The sequence below is a fragment of the Dunckerocampus dactyliophorus genome, chromosome 16 (genome assembly GCF_027744805.1).
Source record: "Dunckerocampus dactyliophorus isolate RoL2022-P2 chromosome 16, RoL_Ddac_1.1, whole genome shotgun sequence".
NCBI classification, from domain to species: Eukaryota; Metazoa; Chordata; class Actinopteri; order Syngnathiformes; family Syngnathidae; genus Dunckerocampus; species Dunckerocampus dactyliophorus.
The window spans coordinates 2,285,602-2,304,176 of record NC_072834.1 but is presented as its reverse complement, the minus strand read 5'-3'; the positions used below and the strand labels follow the sequence as shown (position 1 = coordinate 2,304,176).

Here is an 18,575-nt window from a genome sequence, read left to right as displayed (position 1 = left end):
TGCGTTTGTGGCATTTTGCAGTCTGAAAGGTCGCTCGTGGAATCCCCGTGTCGCCCGCCGCCACACTGAGCTCTTTCAGCGGGTCGTCCTGTTCCTGTCCCCCGTTTGCTCAGAACTTCCATGACAACTAACAACATTAACTCTAGCTGTTGAAATGGGCGTACTAATATCGTATGAAGACCTCCTTTTGAGTTTTGCACTCTGTATGAAAACCAATTATCCTTTTTTTGTGTGTGTATTTTTGTGCTGTATTTTTGGAATAAATAAAGTCCTGAAGACACAGGAAATGAAGAGGTTGGTTAATGTGCAGAAGCAGAAGCAGCAGCATCTGCCGGCTTCGTTTCTCATGATTTTCTGGCGTTTTGGCCTCCTGCAGCTTCTTCCACTGCGATTCATTCTAATTGCTTGCTGAATTCCACTCTCAGGCTAGGTGAGCCACTTCATGACTAATCAATGACGGAGCAGGAGTCTCTAATGGTGGCCGACCAGCACAGTGAATCAATATTGGGCATATTGATTGGACGGCTTAGTTGTCAGTCACCTGCTGCAGTGGCACTTTGTTGCTTTTTTTTTTTTTTTCAATTACAGCCAATTTGCTCTGTTGGTTAATGTGCCGGATAATTACCGCTATTGCGAGCCAGCGCTAATCAAAGCTGTGCAGAATTAGCTTTCAAATTAAAGTAACAGCATGAGTTATCTCATTATTCTGGCCATTGCTGTCCTCATAACATTTAACGGCATCTGGATCAATAGCCGATTATTAGCCGATGGCTCCACCGTGCACATGCTGTTGACAGCTTGTCAATAACGAGGCGAAAGCACTTAGTGGCGGTGCAAAGCGGACATCCATTGCTATAATTGGATGTCAGTAATAGATAGGACCCTGGGGCATTGATCTGTGAGGCCAGTCGAAGTCACTCACGGAGTTTAATGGCTCCCCGGCAGCCCTGCACACCACACCAGAGGTCGTCTCGTGCGTTAGGATGGCTCGGCTACACGGCGCCGTCCCATAAATGTAATGTTATGGTGTTTTAATAGCTCTGCGGTCCAAACAGCCATTAAAAAGACATCAACGGTGCCTGTGCGGATTTAGATTTTCAAACAAAACGCTGTCCTGTCATTGAATGAACACGTCCGTTCTTGTCCTCATTCACTTGCAAACCGGGGGATTTGTGTTTGCCTCCCCCGGCTCCCTCGATGTTGCTTGTGTAAGGTATTAATTGTTTGCACAGATCAAGGAGAATGCGATGGCAGAGGGAAAGAAAAAACCCTCCCATTGGTTCTCCTGGAGGGTTTCCTTGGCAACCTTATCCGGTTGTACACCGTTTAAGCCGCCTGCTATGGAGGGATGGTTTATCTTGTAAAGTGTGATTTGCTCCCTGCTAACAAAAGAGGCCTCTAAAAGCACGGGTCTCATCAAAGTTGCTCTCCTTCAGTGTGACGTCTGCTGTCACGGGCGTTAAGCCGTCTGCCATTTTTAGAAACCTCAGTCAGGTTTGGAGAGGGGTTGCGGGGGGAATTCTGGGTAGGGATAGTGGAATATGCATATTTATGAAGATTGAGCTTCACCGGCTCCAGTGGTACAACAGTGCATTAAAATTTTGCTTCCGCTCTCTTAGCGCTTGAGACAGATTAATATGGGAATGAAGCTTTCATACGCACAGCGGCTCCATGACTGGTAAAACTACAATTGGAAAACTATAAAAACGCTTTTGTGTTAACATTTTCAGCTTTCCGGAACAGACTAATTGGATTGACGTGATTTCTTATGGGAAAAATGGATTCCGTTGGAGTACGTTTCGGTTCGAGTTGGACCTTCTGTAACGGATTAATGACGCTAACCAAAGTTCCGCTCTGTTAGCAAGCTAACTTTTGTTTTGTGATAAAAGTACGGGCGCCGTATCGTACGCTCACTGGGAAATGTATGCAAACACAGGCAACGTTTTGGCATACGTTTTTTACATAAACTGAAAACTAAACACGCTAACCGGGTCGTACGCTAGCCAAGATTCCACTGTAATTGGTAACTGGGGCTAAGGGTGTCCCGATACAACTCTTTCACTTCAGTCGCGACACCGATATTGCAGCCTTGAATATCGGACCGCTGTGGTGAACCGAAAGCTCTCGTTCCTGCCCTCACCTGTGGTCATGAGCTTTGGGAAGTGACCAAAGCGGGCGAAATGAGTTTTCTCCGTAGGTGGCTGGGCTCTCCCTTAGAGAAAAGGTGTCATCCGGGAGAAACTCGGAGTAGAACCGCTGCTCCTTTGCTCCTTCGAGGAGCCATATGAGGTGTCTCGGGTATCTGGTCAGTATGCCTCCCCAGCGCCTCCCTGGGAGGTGTTCAGGGCACGTCCAACCAGTAGGAGGCCTCGGGGAAGACCCAGGACGCGTTGGAGAGGCTATGCCTCTCAGCTGGCCTGGGAACACCTGGGGATCCGCCAGGAGGAACTGTACGAAGTGGCCGGGGAGGGGCAAGTCCCTGCTTAGGCCGCTGCCCATGCAACCCGACCAGGATAAGCAGTAGAAGACGGATGGATGGAATATCAGCCAGTACTGATATCGGCATGAATCATGCATACTTTTATTACTTATTTTGATTGAATTATGAATATAAGTACAGTATGAATATAACTATTTTATGATTTACTGGGTGAGTGATTACAAGTACTTTATAGAAATAACACTTTATTCAATAACTAGCTGTGTCAATGAACAACTGTTTAAGTGTGTCAAAGGTTAGCTTACAATAACAGTGAGAGTTCACACATAGTGAAGGCCAGCCAGAACCAGCAGCCAGATAAGGAAGCACAACCAAGCCAGAAGCCTTGAATAGGCTGGAGAAAAGAATGTCTTGTTTGTTAGCATAACTGTCAACACCTTCTGTACTGTAAGTGTAATCACCTGCTGGCGTCACACAAGCTTCGTCAAGGAATCCGGGAGAAAGTTATCTTTGGAGAGACCGGCGCCGACGGTCTGAGCAAAACAATCATAAAAAGGCGGACCAGGGGAGAGTTGGGGACCCTCTCTCATGCAGCTGGCGTGGAGGACCAGGGGACCCGTGGATGAGACGCGGTCCGGAGCTTCGTGGCTAAAATATTCTATCTGAATTATTTTTCAATACATTTTAAATCTAATCTGGCGTCTGAGTCGTCTTTCCTTTTCATAACTGGAGATGAATGAACTTGGATTGGCTGAATTCATTTTCTAGAGTGGTCCTTTGACCTTTAGTAGGCTGTGGTGAAGTTCACCTCCAGCAATTAATGGTGACCCCGACGTGATCTCCTGAGGTGGACAGAAAGGTGTCTGGAATATCGGGGGTGGCCCGCGTAAAGGTAAGAAGACACCTGTTCATTCAAACTCTTCGTATCGCCCGTTATTGCATCGAAATATTCCTAAACCTTTCTGAACACTCGGTTTGCCGCTGTTAAGGTAAGACAGGATACCTTCGCAGTAGGCTGACGTCGTGAGAGTTGTCACAAACAAGATGGAGCCGCCTGTGTGTGCTTTAGGATGGGGGAGGGGCGGGGGCCCGCAGCAGCACCCACCGCTCGTTGAGACGAGCGATACCTGCTTTCACGTCAGTCGCCAAAAGTCCCTCCAATAGATTTTCCTGTTATTCTCGACATGTTTTCAGCGCAAATGTTGACGGGTTTGCCTGAAGTGTGACAAGCGACACGCCTCATTGCCACTGGAGCATCCGTGATAATCACGAAACGCGAGGGCTCGCTGGGTTAATCGAGTCGATGCTGGTCCCAGCCCGAGAACAACATCAAATCCGAGCTGACAGTCTGAACTTTAAACGCACAGTCACTTTGCCACGTCAACCGAGGGAGGAGAGGGAGTAGCATCATTGTGTCACCGTGCAGACAGTCACGGCGCTCAACCGCATGTTACCTCGAACAACCTGCATGGGGAAATCTGCAGGGAGCGAGTCCAAAAAGTGATCCAATCATCTTTGCCTGCTAGCATGCAGACAGCACAGCTCGCCTGTGAGGCTTAGCTGTCTGCTCATTCGATTGTCACTCTTTCCTCGCCGCTCACTCGGAGAGAGAAGAGAGAAGGCTGTCCACGCTTGGCGGCAACCCTCCCCCCCCACCTTTACGCCAACTGGTGGATGAAGTTTGCTTGGCCCCTTTCACCAAAGTATCGACTGCTTCAACCCCAATTCACTGCGATGACTGATACGTGACTTCTGATGAATGACCTTCCCCTCGGTGCTCCGGGGAGATCCGGCGAGCAGCAGGCTGAGATGACACTCAGCCCAAGTGCAGCACGTTATTTCAAGATTCCCCCTCTGACTCCGGGGGCGGGACAGCTTAGTCTGGTGAATTTCATGGATCAGTGAGGTGATGCTCATCAGTGGATGTGACATTTCATTCACTGGCGGGAACATCGTGTGTATGAAAGAGACCCAGGAGACACCCGTGTGGCATGTGAGGGCAAATCTGCGTGGAGGAGGAAATGTGCCAGTGCGGGATACGGCGTCATGAATTCCTTCCCAGTCAACTCTTCCCGTAAGAAATCATGTAAATCCAATAAATGCGTTCCAGAATCAACCAAAATGTTAACACAAACACGAGACAACGTTTGCATTCCGTGGCCGAGGCGAGCCCATTACTCACGCGGGGGTGGCGATCAGTTGATACCTGAATTGTCTAGATGGCCGGCGGGGTGGCCGAAGAGTGACCGCCCCCCGTCTGTCAGAGCAGCTAATAGCTGAGCCGTGTGCCGAGGACGTGTTTTCAATGCAAAGTCAATATTTCTGGATTCCGCTCCCATCATGGCTGCCGAACATGATACGGAAGCGGATGCCGATCGGCGCTGCTGTTTTAGGTCTAGACTCGTTGCTTTCCGGGCCCACGCACGCTGCTTCCACTGTGAACACGCTCGTGTGCTGAACCACGCTTCTCGATTGAAGTCAAACCTCCCGCTTGCGGTTCATGCAAGACAGCTCCTCCACAACGTAGGGAAGTTGTGTGCTGCAGTGAAATGCGTCCAAGCGGAAACGGCGGTTAGGCTGAACTAATGTTCCGCAGCGCAGAGCCGCGTTTGTCAAGATCGTCGCCCAGCCGTGGGGGTGGCCACTGGGGTGGCCGGAGAGTGACCGAGGGGCCACCCCCTAGCTCTGCCACTGTTGGTAAGTTTCTTTTCAACCAGCACGTTTTTCTGTTCGCCCTTCCCTAATCGGTGCTGATGCCAGCAGAAGCTTGATGAGGCCTGCATAGCACGATGGAGGTCGCACAGCGCGGTCTGGCTTTGTGATTTGTACTTCTCACCTGCACTTGTCCACGAGTCTGTGTCAGGTGATCAGCCTCCAATGCCATGGCATCACAAGTCTACAACGGAGGCCGATAATAAAACGTCGCCTTGGCTGAGGAATGGGGTCCGGGTCCGCTTTTTTGCTCCCTCTCATGATTGGGGTCATCTCATCTTATTACCACAGCAATGTCAGCGATACGTGCTCTGTGTGTGCGCACGTTGGTCCGGTATGTGTTAGCAGTAGGCGTGTGCATCCATGTGCAATAGAATCACTCTGAGTGGCCACAGCGAGGCCACAGGTCAGGGTGGTGATTTAACAGGATCGGACTATCCTCCTCCGACACACACACGACCTCCAGCTATTTCTAGCCCAGCAATTAGACAGCGTCTCTTCTTCATTCTGCACACGTACCCCAGGCTGAGACCTCCTCTGCTTGCAGCTCTCAGGTGCCACGTAACACACGGGCTCGCCAACGGGCACCTTAAGATAGGTATACTTTCCCCAGGTAATAACAGTTTTGGTATGATTAAAATCCTTGCAGGCTGCAGAGTTTGTAGCCGAGAGTGGGATAGCGTTCATGCGGGACACGATATGGATTCCAATTACCCCTCCCAGACGCTTCCTCCAATAACATTCATAAAGGTTACGATGCACAAGATGAGATAAGAGGAAGGTCTAATTCATTGTGATGCGCCACAAATAATAGCTAGGAAAATGAAAATGATACCCTTGTCATCCGACAAGCGATTATTTAAGGGATGTCCGATAATTATCGACCCGATATTGCCATAAAAGCGTAATATGGGTTGATATCGGTATGGGGTTTTTCGCTATCATGAAAATGTGCTGGATATGTCGGCCTGTGGGCTCCCGTGCATCCACCGGCGCCAATACGTGGAAATACTTCATCCCGTTCCGGGTTATTCCTCGCAGTCGGAACTGGGCTTGATAGTGCCGACGTTAGCTAAAAAGTTAGCTTGCAGCGGCGCCGGCCCGGTCTCGTCGTCTCTGTTGTCAGTCAACATTTTTTGCTAACTCCAAATGTGGAGATGCGATTCACAACGAGACAGGAGTCGAGGTGGTCGCGAACGGCGTAGATTACACGTGGCGAACACGTGACTGCCGAAAAATATGCCGATCAGATGTAGACGCGTTCTGCACATGCGTTGAACCCAGTTCAACCGATTGCGTTCCGGGTACGTTCTGCGTAGTGACAACAAGCAACAATTCTTTTGCAATAGCTAAGTGGCTACAACAACCTCTCATGACCCGGAAATGGGCGTTGATAGCGGAATCGGAAATTGAGAGTTGGACCACATCGGTTATCAGCAAAAAAAGCCAATATCGGACATCAACATAGCATGAGTGCCACGTTGAAAAAATAACAATAATCGGAGATCTTCAGAATGTAGTTGTAAATTCACAAGAATAACGTAGATTTACAAGAGTAACGTCGTAAGTTTACAAGAAAAACATTATTTACGACGATTCCCATAATATTACGACTTTTTTTCACGTAAATTTTCAACCTTATTCTTATTCTAAATTTACGACTTCTCATAAATGTATGCCTTTTTTCTTTTAAATTGGCAACTTTTGTCTCCTAAATTTATAACTTTATTCTCACAAATGTACAACTTTTTTCTTGTAAATGTGCACCTTTTTTCCTCGTACATTTACGACTTTATTCTCGTAACTTTTTGACTTTTTTCTTTTAAACTAACAACTTTTTTTCTCATAAATTTAAGACTTTTTTCTCATAAATTTAAGACTTTATTCTCGCTGATTTACAACTTTCTTCTTGTAAATTCACAACTTTTTTTCTCGTAGATTTCCGACTTTATTCTCGTAAATTTATGACTTTTTTCTTTCAAATTTACAACATTTTCCTCATAAATGTACAACTTTATTCTCGTAGATTTGCAACTTTTCTATTCTCTATTCTCATATTATTTCTTTTTTTCAATACTTTTTTCGTAGGTTCGAACAGGCTGTTTCAAGTTAGTTGTCAATTTTATTGTCTTCCAACAGACGTCGTTTTGTCATGTGGGCTTTGTTTGATAAAAAGATTCAGACGTCAGCGTGGACGTTAGTGCGGTTTCAATCCTCGCGCGTGCAGCACATCCCGGAAATAAATAAAACTGAAATGTTAATTTAGTTTCACCTTTTTGTTAATGTGAGTCCTAAAAAGCTAATTGGTTTTGCCTTTGGCTAACTTGTTTTCGGAAATGCTAATATGTTTTCTGAAATGTTAATGTCTTTCACAGTTTAAGTGTGTTGCACTTCCCGGCCACTCGGCCAAAAGGAAAAGGAACGCACCACGCTTGCTTCTGTTGGGCTGCCTCCACCGTATCTGCGGGTCCGCTGCCGGATTTCGTCGACGTCAGACTACCCCAGGAGAGCTGTGACCACGGATGTAGATTACCGCCACAATAATGGCCTTGAATAATGGCGTTGAAAAGCACTATATAAAATCAAATGCATTATTGTTATTTATTGTAAGACAGTTGACTGCAGAAGCTCATCCTGCTGAAGCCACACACACGGGACGCCACGTCGTGTCATTACGTCAGGTCGGCATCCGTGTCAGGGATCCTTTCATGTACATTTTATGCTTTACTGTCATTTATTTATCAATTCTAACATGACTGATGCGTTACGATGTTTGAGTCTCTTTGGTTTGGGTTTGGAGCGTTTGGTCACCGTTTCCAACTTCCTTATGAAGGCCACACTGAAACAAACCATCTGAGATTTTGACAGTAAAGTCATACATTTGAGAGAAAAAAAAGTGGTAAATTTACAAGAAAAAATGTGTAATATTACGAGACTAAAGTCTTAAATGTATGAGAATACGACACGTGCGACACGTACGACACGCACGACACGTACGACACGTAAGATACGTACGACACGTAAGACACGTACGACATGTACGACATGTACGACACGTAAGGTACGTACGACACGTAAGACACGTACGACACGTAAGACACGTACGACACGTAAGATACGTACGACACGTACGACATGTACGACACGCACGACACGTACGACACGTAAGACACGTATGACACGTACGACATGCACGACACGTACGACACGTACGACACGTAAGACACGTATGACACGTACGACATGCACGACACGTACGACACGTACGACACGTACGACATGCACGACATGTACAACACATACGACACGCATGACACGTACGACACGTACGACACGTATGACTTTGTTTTCGGAATATGACTGCTTTTTTTCTCGTAAATTTCTGACTTTATTCTTGTAAATTTACTACTTCTTTTTCATAAATGTACAACTTTATTCTCATAATGATACAACTTTTTTTTTTTACTTTTACAACTTTTTTCTCTGAAATTTACAACTTTATTCTTGTATATTTATGACTTTATTCTTGTATATTTACAACTTTATTCTTGTATATTTACAACTTTATTCTTGTATATTTAGGACTTTATTCTTGTATATTTACGACTTTATTCTTGTATATTTACGACTTTATTCTTGTATATTTACAACTTTATTCTTGTATATTTAGGACTTTATTCTTGTATATTTAGGACTTTATTCTTGTATATTTACGACTTTATTCTTGTATATTTACGACTTTATTCTTGTATATTTAGGACTTTATTCTTGTATATTTAGGACTTTATTCTTGTATATTTAGGACTTTATTCTTGTATATTTACAACTTTATTCTTGTATATTTAGGACTTTATTCTTGTATATTTACAACTTTATTCTTGTATATTTACAACTTTATTCTTGTATATTTAGGACTTTATTCTTGTATATTTACAACTTTATTCTTGTATATTTATGACTTTATTCTTGTATATTTACAACTTTATTCTTGTATATTTAGGACTTTATTCTTGTATATTTACAACTTTATTCTTGTATATTTAGGACTTTATTCTTGTATATTTAGGACTTTATTCTTGTATATTTACGACTTTATTCTTGTATATTTAGGACTTTATTCTTGTATATTTACAACTTTATTCTTGTATATTTACGACTTTATTCTTGTATATTTAGGACTTTATTCTTGTATATTTACAACTTTATTCTTGTATATTTAGGACTTTATTCTTGTATATTTACAACTTTATTCTTGTATATTTAGGACTTTATTCTTGTATATTTACAACTTTATTCTTGTATATTTACAACTTTATTCTTGTATATTTAGGACTTTATTCTTGTATATTTACAACTTTATTCTTGTATATTTAGGACTTTATTCTTGTATATTTAGGACTTTATTCTTGTATATTTACGACTTTATTCTTGTATATTTAGGACTTTATTCTTGTATATTTACAACTTTATTCTTGTATATTTACGACTTTATTCTTGTATATTTACGACTTTATTCTTGTATATTTAGGACTTTATTCTTGTATATTTAGGACTTTATTCTTGTATATTTAGGACTTTATTCTTGTATATTTACAACTTTATTCTTGTATATTTAGGACTTTATTCTTGTATATTTACAACTTTATTCTTGTATATTTACAACTTTATTCTTGTATATTTAGGACTTTATTCTTGTATATTTAGGACTTTATTCTTGTATATTTAGGACTTTATTCTTGTATATTTACAACTTTATTCTTGTATATTTATGACTTTATTCTTGTATATTTACGACTTTATTCTTGTATATTTAGGACTTTATTCTTGTATATTTACAACTTTATTCTTGTATATTTACGACTTTATTCTTGTATATTTAGGACTTTATTCTTGTATATTTACAACTTTATTCTTGTATATTTACGACTTTATTCTTGTATATTTAGGACTTTATTCTTGTATATTTACAACTTTATTCTTGTATATTTAGGACTTTATTCTTGTATATTTATGACTTTATTCTTGTATATTTAGGACTTTATTCTTGTATATTTACGACTTTATTCTTGTATATTTACAACTTTATTCTTGTATATTTAGGACTTTATTCTTGTATATTTAGGACTTTATTCTTGTATATTTACAACTTTATTCTTGTATATTTACGACTTTATTCTTGTATATTTACAACTTTATTCTTGTATATTTACAACTTTATTCTTGTATATTTAGGACTTTATTCTTGTATATTTACGACTTTATTCTTGTATATTTAGGACTTTATTCTTGTATATTTACAACTTTATTCTTGTATATTTAGGACTTTATTCTTGTATATTTAGGACTTTATTCTTGTATATTTACAACTTTATTCTTGTATATTTACGACTTTATTCTTGTATATTTACAACTTTATTCTTGTATATTTACAACTTTATTCTTGTATATTTAGGACTTTATTCTTGTATATTTACGACTTTATTCTTGTATATTTAGGACTTTATTCTTGTATATTTACAACTTTATTCTTGTATATTTACGACTTTATTCTTGTATATTTACAACTTTATTCTTGTATATTTACGACTTTATTCTTGTATATTTACAACTTTATTCTTGTATATTTAGGACTTTATTCTTGTATATTTACAACTTTATTCTTGTATATTTAGGACTTTATTCTTGTATATTTAGGACTTTATTCTTGTATATTTACAACTTTATTCTTGTATATTTAGGACTTTATTCTTGTATATTTACAACTTTATTCTTGTATATTTACGACTTTATTCTTGTATATTTAGGACTTTATTCTTGTATATTTACAACTTTATTCTTGTATATTTAGGACTTTATTCTTGTATATTTAGGACTTTATTCTTGTATATTTACAACTTTATTCTTGTATATTTAGGACTTTATTCTTGTATATTTACAACTTTATTCTTGTATATTTACGACTTTATTCTTGTATATTTAGGACTTTATTCTTGTATATTTACAACTTTATTCTTGTATATTTAGGACTTTATTCTTGTATATTTAGGACTTTATTCTTGTATATTTACAACTTTATTCTTGTATATTTACAACTTTATTCTTGTATATTTACGACTTTATTCTTGTATATTTACGACTTTATTCTTGTATATTTACGACTTTATTCTTGTATATTTACGACTTTATTCTTGTATATTTACGACTTTATTCTTGTATATTTAGGACTTTATTCTTGTATATTTACAACTTTATTCTTGTATATTTACGACTTTATTCTTGTATATTTACGACTTTATTCTTGTATATTTAGGACTTTATTCTTGTATATTTAGGACTTTATTCTTGTATATTTACGACTTTATTCTTGTATATTTACAACTTTATTCTTGTATATTTAGGACTTTATTCTTGTATATTTACAACTTTATTCTTGTATATTTAGGACTTTATTCTTGTATATTTACAACTTTATTCTTGTATATTTAGGACTTTATTCTTGTATATTTAGGACTTTATTCTTGTATATTTACAACTTTATTCTTGTATATTTAGGACTTTATTCTTGTATATTTACAACTTTATTCTTGTATATTTACGACTTTATTCTTGTATATTTACAACTTTATTCTTGTATATTTACAACTTTATTCTTGTATATTTAGGACTTTATTCTTGTATATTTACGACTTTATTCTTGTATATTTAGGACTTTATTCTTGTATATTTACAACTTTATTCTTGTATATTTACGACTTTATTCTTGTATATTTACAACTTTATTCTTGTATATTTACGACTTTATTCTTGTATATTTACAACTTTATTCTTGTATATTTAGGACTTTATTCTTGTATATTTACAACTTTATTCTTGTATATTTAGGACTTTATTCTTGTATATTTAGGACTTTATTCTTGTATATTTACAACTTTATTCTTGTATATTTAGGACTTTATTCTTGTATATTTACAACTTTATTCTTGTATATTTACGACTTTATTCTTGTATATTTAGGACTTTATTCTTGTATATTTACAACTTTATTCTTGTATATTTAGGACTTTATTCTTGTATATTTAGGACTTTATTCTTGTATATTTACAACTTTATTCTTGTATATTTAGGACTTTATTCTTGTATATTTACAACTTTATTCTTGTATATTTACGACTTTATTCTTGTATATTTAGGACTTTATTCTTGTATATTTACAACTTTATTCTTGTATATTTAGGACTTTATTCTTGTATATTTAGGACTTTATTCTTGTATATTTACAACTTTATTCTTGTATATTTACAACTTTATTCTTGTATATTTACGACTTTATTCTTGTATATTTACGACTTTATTCTTGTATATTTACGACTTTATTCTTGTATATTTACGACTTTATTCTTGTATATTTACGACTTTATTCTTGTATATTTAGGACTTTATTCTTGTATATTTACAACTTTATTCTTGTATATTTACGACTTTATTCTTGTATATTTACGACTTTATTCTTGTATATTTAGGACTTTATTCTTGTATATTTAGGACTTTATTCTTGTATATTTACGACTTTATTCTTGTATATTTACAACTTTATTCTTGTATATTTAGGACTTTATTCTTGTATATTTACAACTTTATTCTTGTATATTTAGGACTTTATTCTTGTATATTTACAACTTTATTCTTGTATATTTAGGACTTTATTCTTGTATATTTATGACTTTATTCTTGTATATTTACAACTTTATTCTTGTATATTTACAACTTTATTCTTGTATATTTAGGACTTTATTCTTGTATATTTAGGACTTTATTCTTGTATATTTACGACTTTATTCTTGTATATTTAGGACTTTATTCTTGTATATTTACAACTTTATTCTTGTATATTTACGACTTTATTCTTGTATATTTAGGACTTTATTCTTGTATATTTACAACTTTATTCTTGTATATTTAGGACTTTATTCTTGTATATTTACAACTTTATTCTTGTATATTTAGGACTTTATTCTTGTATATTTACAACTTTATTCTTGTATATTTACAACTTTATTCTTGTATATTTAGGACTTTATTCTTGTATATTTACAACTTTATTCTTGTATATTTAGGACTTTATTCTTGTATATTTAGGACTTTATTCTTGTATATTTACGACTTTATTCTTGTATATTTAGGACTTTATTCTTGTATATTTACAACTTTATTCTTGTATATTTACGACTTTATTCTTGTATATTTACGACTTTATTCTTGTATATTTAGGACTTTATTCTTGTATATTTAGGACTTTATTCTTGTATATTTAGGACTTTATTCTTGTATATTTACAACTTTATTCTTGTATATTTAGGACTTTATTCTTGTATATTTACAACTTTATTCTTGTATATTTACAACTTTATTCTTGTATATTTAGGACTTTATTCTTGTATATTTAGGACTTTATTCTTGTATATTTAGGACTTTATTCTTGTATATTTACAACTTTATTCTTGTATATTTATGACTTTATTCTTGTATATTTACGACTTTATTCTTGTATATTTAGGACTTTATTCTTGTATATTTACAACTTTATTCTTGTATATTTACGACTTTATTCTTGTATATTTAGGACTTTATTCTTGTATATTTACAACTTTATTCTTGTATATTTACGACTTTATTCTTGTATATTTAGGACTTTATTCTTGTATATTTACAACTTTATTCTTGTATATTTAGGACTTTATTCTTGTATATTTATGACTTTATTCTTGTATATTTAGGACTTTATTCTTGTATATTTACGACTTTATTCTTGTATATTTACAACTTTATTCTTGTATATTTAGGACTTTATTCTTGTATATTTAGGACTTTATTCTTGTATATTTACAACTTTATTCTTGTATATTTACGACTTTATTCTTGTATATTTACAACTTTATTCTTGTATATTTACAACTTTATTCTTGTATATTTAGGACTTTATTCTTGTATATTTACGACTTTATTCTTGTATATTTAGGACTTTATTCTTGTATATTTACAACTTTATTCTTGTATATTTAGGACTTTATTCTTGTATATTTAGGACTTTATTCTTGTATATTTACAACTTTATTCTTGTATATTTACGACTTTATTCTTGTATATTTACAACTTTATTCTTGTATATTTACAACTTTATTCTTGTATATTTAGGACTTTATTCTTGTATATTTACGACTTTATTCTTGTATATTTAGGACTTTATTCTTGTATATTTACAACTTTATTCTTGTATATTTACGACTTTATTCTTGTATATTTACAACTTTATTCTTGTATATTTACGACTTTATTCTTGTATATTTACAACTTTATTCTTGTATATTTAGGACTTTATTCTTGTATATTTACAACTTTATTCTTGTATATTTAGGACTTTATTCTTGTATATTTAGGACTTTATTCTTGTATATTTACAACTTTATTCTTGTATATTTAGGACTTTATTCTTGTATATTTACAACTTTATTCTTGTATATTTACGACTTTATTCTTGTATATTTAGGACTTTATTCTTGTATATTTACAACTTTATTCTTGTATATTTAGGACTTTATTCTTGTATATTTAGGACTTTATTCTTGTATATTTACAACTTTATTCTTGTATATTTAGGACTTTATTCTTGTATATTTACAACTTTATTCTTGTATATTTACGACTTTATTCTTGTATATTTAGGACTTTATTCTTGTATATTTACAACTTTATTCTTGTATATTTAGGACTTTATTCTTGTATATTTAGGACTTTATTCTTGTATATTTACAACTTTATTCTTGTATATTTACAACTTTATTCTTGTATATTTACGACTTTATTCTTGTATATTTACGACTTTATTCTTGTATATTTACGACTTTATTCTTGTATATTTACGACTTTATTCTTGTATATTTACGACTTTATTCTTGTATATTTAGGACTTTATTCTTGTATATTTACAACTTTATTCTTGTATATTTACGACTTTATTCTTGTATATTTACGACTTTATTCTTGTATATTTAGGACTTTATTCTTGTATATTTAGGACTTTATTCTTGTATATTTACGACTTTATTCTTGTATATTTACAACTTTATTCTTGTATATTTAGGACTTTATTCTTGTATATTTACAACTTTATTCTTGTATATTTAGGACTTTATTCTTGTATATTTACAACTTTATTCTTGTATATTTAGGACTTTATTCTTGTATATTTAGGACTTTATTCTTGTATATTTACAACTTTATTCTTGTATATTTAGGACTTTATTCTTGTATATTTACAACTTTATTCTTGTATATTTACAACTTTATTCTTGTATATTTAGGACTTTATTCTTGTATATTTACAACTTTATTCTTGTATATTTACGACTTTATTCTTGTATATTTAGGACTTTATTCTTGTATATTTACGACTTTATTCTTGTATATTTACGACTTTATTCTTGTATATTTACGACTTTATTCTTGTATATTTACGACTTTATTCTTGTATATTTACAACTTTATTCTTGTATATTTACAACTTTATTCTTGTATATTTACAACTTTATTCTTGTATATTTAGGACTTTAGCTTATTTGTACGCAAGCTGTTCATTAACGACCAGATCACTGCTCTGCTTTTACTGGTGATTCGCACCAGCGAGAGAGAAACACTGATCGATCGTACGCTGCCCCCCCACCTCTTTGGCGGTAACACCAGCCAGCTAAGGTGCCATTTTGCGTATGTTGTAGGAATAACCCATTTCACAATCTTGACTTGGGGCCAGATGCTGTTTAGAATTGACTTGGCAGGCGTCACGGACTGACAGTATTACTGCAGCCAATCTTTTTTACTGGCTCACATTTCAAAGATTACAGTCCTAATATATCTGTTAGCGTTTTACCGTAGCGTTGCTTGCTGCACGACACCATTCGTGCCGAGAACACACACATTCCACATTCCACAGCTAGCATAAAATATGACGCTGGCCGAAGCTAATTAGCTTCTAGAGCGTCTGAAGGGGTGTCGAAGCGAGAGGTGTTTCTAATATTCTGCTTTCTATGCGGCTAAACACGAAGTGCTTGAAGGAGAGAGCGTGCGAGTCACGTCGCCGTCGGATGGGAAATGACAAACGATCGTAGCAGAACCTTAAAGCGATCGTGTTCAGCGCTTCCTCATCCACCGATCACGGTCACAGCGAGGCGCATCCACACTTATGACTTGGTTAGAATTGTGCTTCTATGATTGAAGTGTTTCAGTGACTATTACGTTCAACTCGCATCGAGGCTAACCTTGTGGCTATTGAGGATCACAGCACGCGCGGCTAAGTACAGTACAACGTATCATGCGGGCTCAAAGCGGGATGGAAACATACAAGAACAGCAACAGATCCATAAAACGGGAGCCAATTGGCGGCTATCTCCCCCCCGATCTTCGCTGTCTTTGGTGCCGTTTGAGAAGGTCAAAGCTCCAACACCAAATGTCAACTTTGCACACGTCGCCTTCTCGTAACAGCGGAATACACGCAAGGGTGCTGATTAACATTCCGTTGTGAGGGAGGGGGGGTGAAAAAAGCCTCCCGCGGTAATTAAAGTTCATTTGTCTGCGCTGTTTGAGCTGAAACTTGCGACTAACGAGGCCCCCGCCTGCACCGGGTCGTTGTGTCAAAGCTGAGCGGGTGGGTATAATAAAAATGAGGAAACAACCTGTGGGGTTGAGCTGCATTTCATGGTCAGATAACATCTGGGGCAGTGTGATGCACATTTAATAGCTTGTTGGCGGCAGGAGGAGGAGAACAGAAAGCCGTCGTGGAGAACCACGTATCTGAAATGACTGGAGTGCAAGTGACGTGGAAAGCTGAGAAACAACGCATCCCGTTATCTTCTGTCACGTTGGAGCTCTGCTGTGTAAATCTCTGAAGGTCACAGCCGTGACAGAACGTACCTACCTTCAGCCCCGCCTGCGGAGAGGACACACGTGTGCCAAATTGCTGTGTTTTTCTCTCATGGCAACCGTGGGTGGCGACGGAGTATCAGGGCCACGTTAAAAATGATGACTAATCAGAGATTTGGAGAAAAAAAGGCGTACATTTACAAAAAAATAAGTCTGTTCATCGATGATCTCACATTATGATTGGCTAGTGGGGAGCATTTTACACTTGATATTTTTAGGGTTTGAACCTGGACTGTGCTGCGAGTGAACAACGGCAATTGAAGAGAGAAAGGGAAGGCTTCTGGAGCTGAATCTAATCTAGTCATTATCACTTTTATGGCAAATGTTGGTCCGGAATCGGACGAGGACGTCAAGGTGAAGTCTGTAGGAGAGTTTGGGGGTGGAGGAGCGAGCCATGCGTCAAAAAGAAACGTTCTTAACGTCGTGTCAACACCGAACAGCTGGACATGTGCATTCAAAAGTCAAAGAAGTTGACCTGCAAAGGTTTCGGTGCATTTAAGACTCATTCTGGAATTTCGACCTCAAGCTCAATACCTTTCTGTGAGTACTGCATGTGACCTCTGACCCCACTCATGTTCTCTTGGGTGAATGGACCTTGGTTCCCACAGAGCACTTGGAGGACCAACTCCCCATACTGCATGTCTTCTTCCTGTAATGCGTGTGGAGATACTGTGTAATCAGACATCATGTCATCCCTCCCCAACACTTAGCAACACGCTACATCAACAGTGGGAGGATGAAAAGAAGAATCTGTGCATTCTCACTTTGGAAGCGAGTGTTCAGCTCCGTTTGGCTTCCACTGCGCTGACGGCTAGCAGATAAAGGCTTATCAGGCTCTTAACTTCTCCTCGGCGCTGACTTGTGATTCCATGTAACTTATTCACGGCACTCGGCGCCGTGGTCGGAATAGATTCACACGTAGTCCGCAGCCGGGTTCAGCAGAGGTCGGGATGCGCTAATGCTGCTTTTCATAGCGAGGAGGCTGCTTTTTCATCTCATCCTTTTTCCCAGAATTGAGCCCCTGCTCCCCCCCCCGCCTCTTAGATCTCCCGCCCCCTTCTTAACAATTCAGCTAACGATTAACTCCGTTTCAGACGCCTGAGTGTGATTCGTGAAGGAAAACCGGCAGTGAATAAGATACCGTGGGGTCCAGTTCTCGCTGATGCAGGACCACTGCTTGTTACCCAAGCTGCTCTCGGCGATACGGCACGATATCACAGACATGCAGGCACGCGTATAGTTAGAATCACACGTACAGCTTCATTTCTTCATCGTAAGTCCATCGTTAAAAAGGGTCCAGTGTATCAGCGTGTGCAAACAAGCACGCCAACGGTCAAAGACTGTTTGCTTGTTCCGGTAACATCACCGGAAAGACGTCACAGCCGTGATTTATACCTTAGCTCCCTCTACTGGTCATACCGAGCAGTGCAGGGAAAACACATACAGATATAAA

General features: G+C 37.2%; 1 long non-coding RNA gene across 1 annotated transcript in view; it reads right to left on the bottom strand.

The window, feature by feature from the left end:
• Positions 1-18,135, bottom strand: part of LOC129168719 (uncharacterized) — a 31,122-nt gene extending 12,987 nt beyond the window's left edge. Inside the window, exons 1-2 of the long non-coding RNA XR_008566322.1 lie at positions 17,887-18,135; positions 17,657-17,771 (exon numbers count right to left, since the gene is read on the bottom strand). This is a non-coding gene — a long non-coding RNA (uncharacterized LOC129168719). The remainder of the gene's footprint in view (positions 1-17,656; positions 17,772-17,886) is intronic.
• Positions 18,136-18,575: the final 440 nt, after the last annotated feature.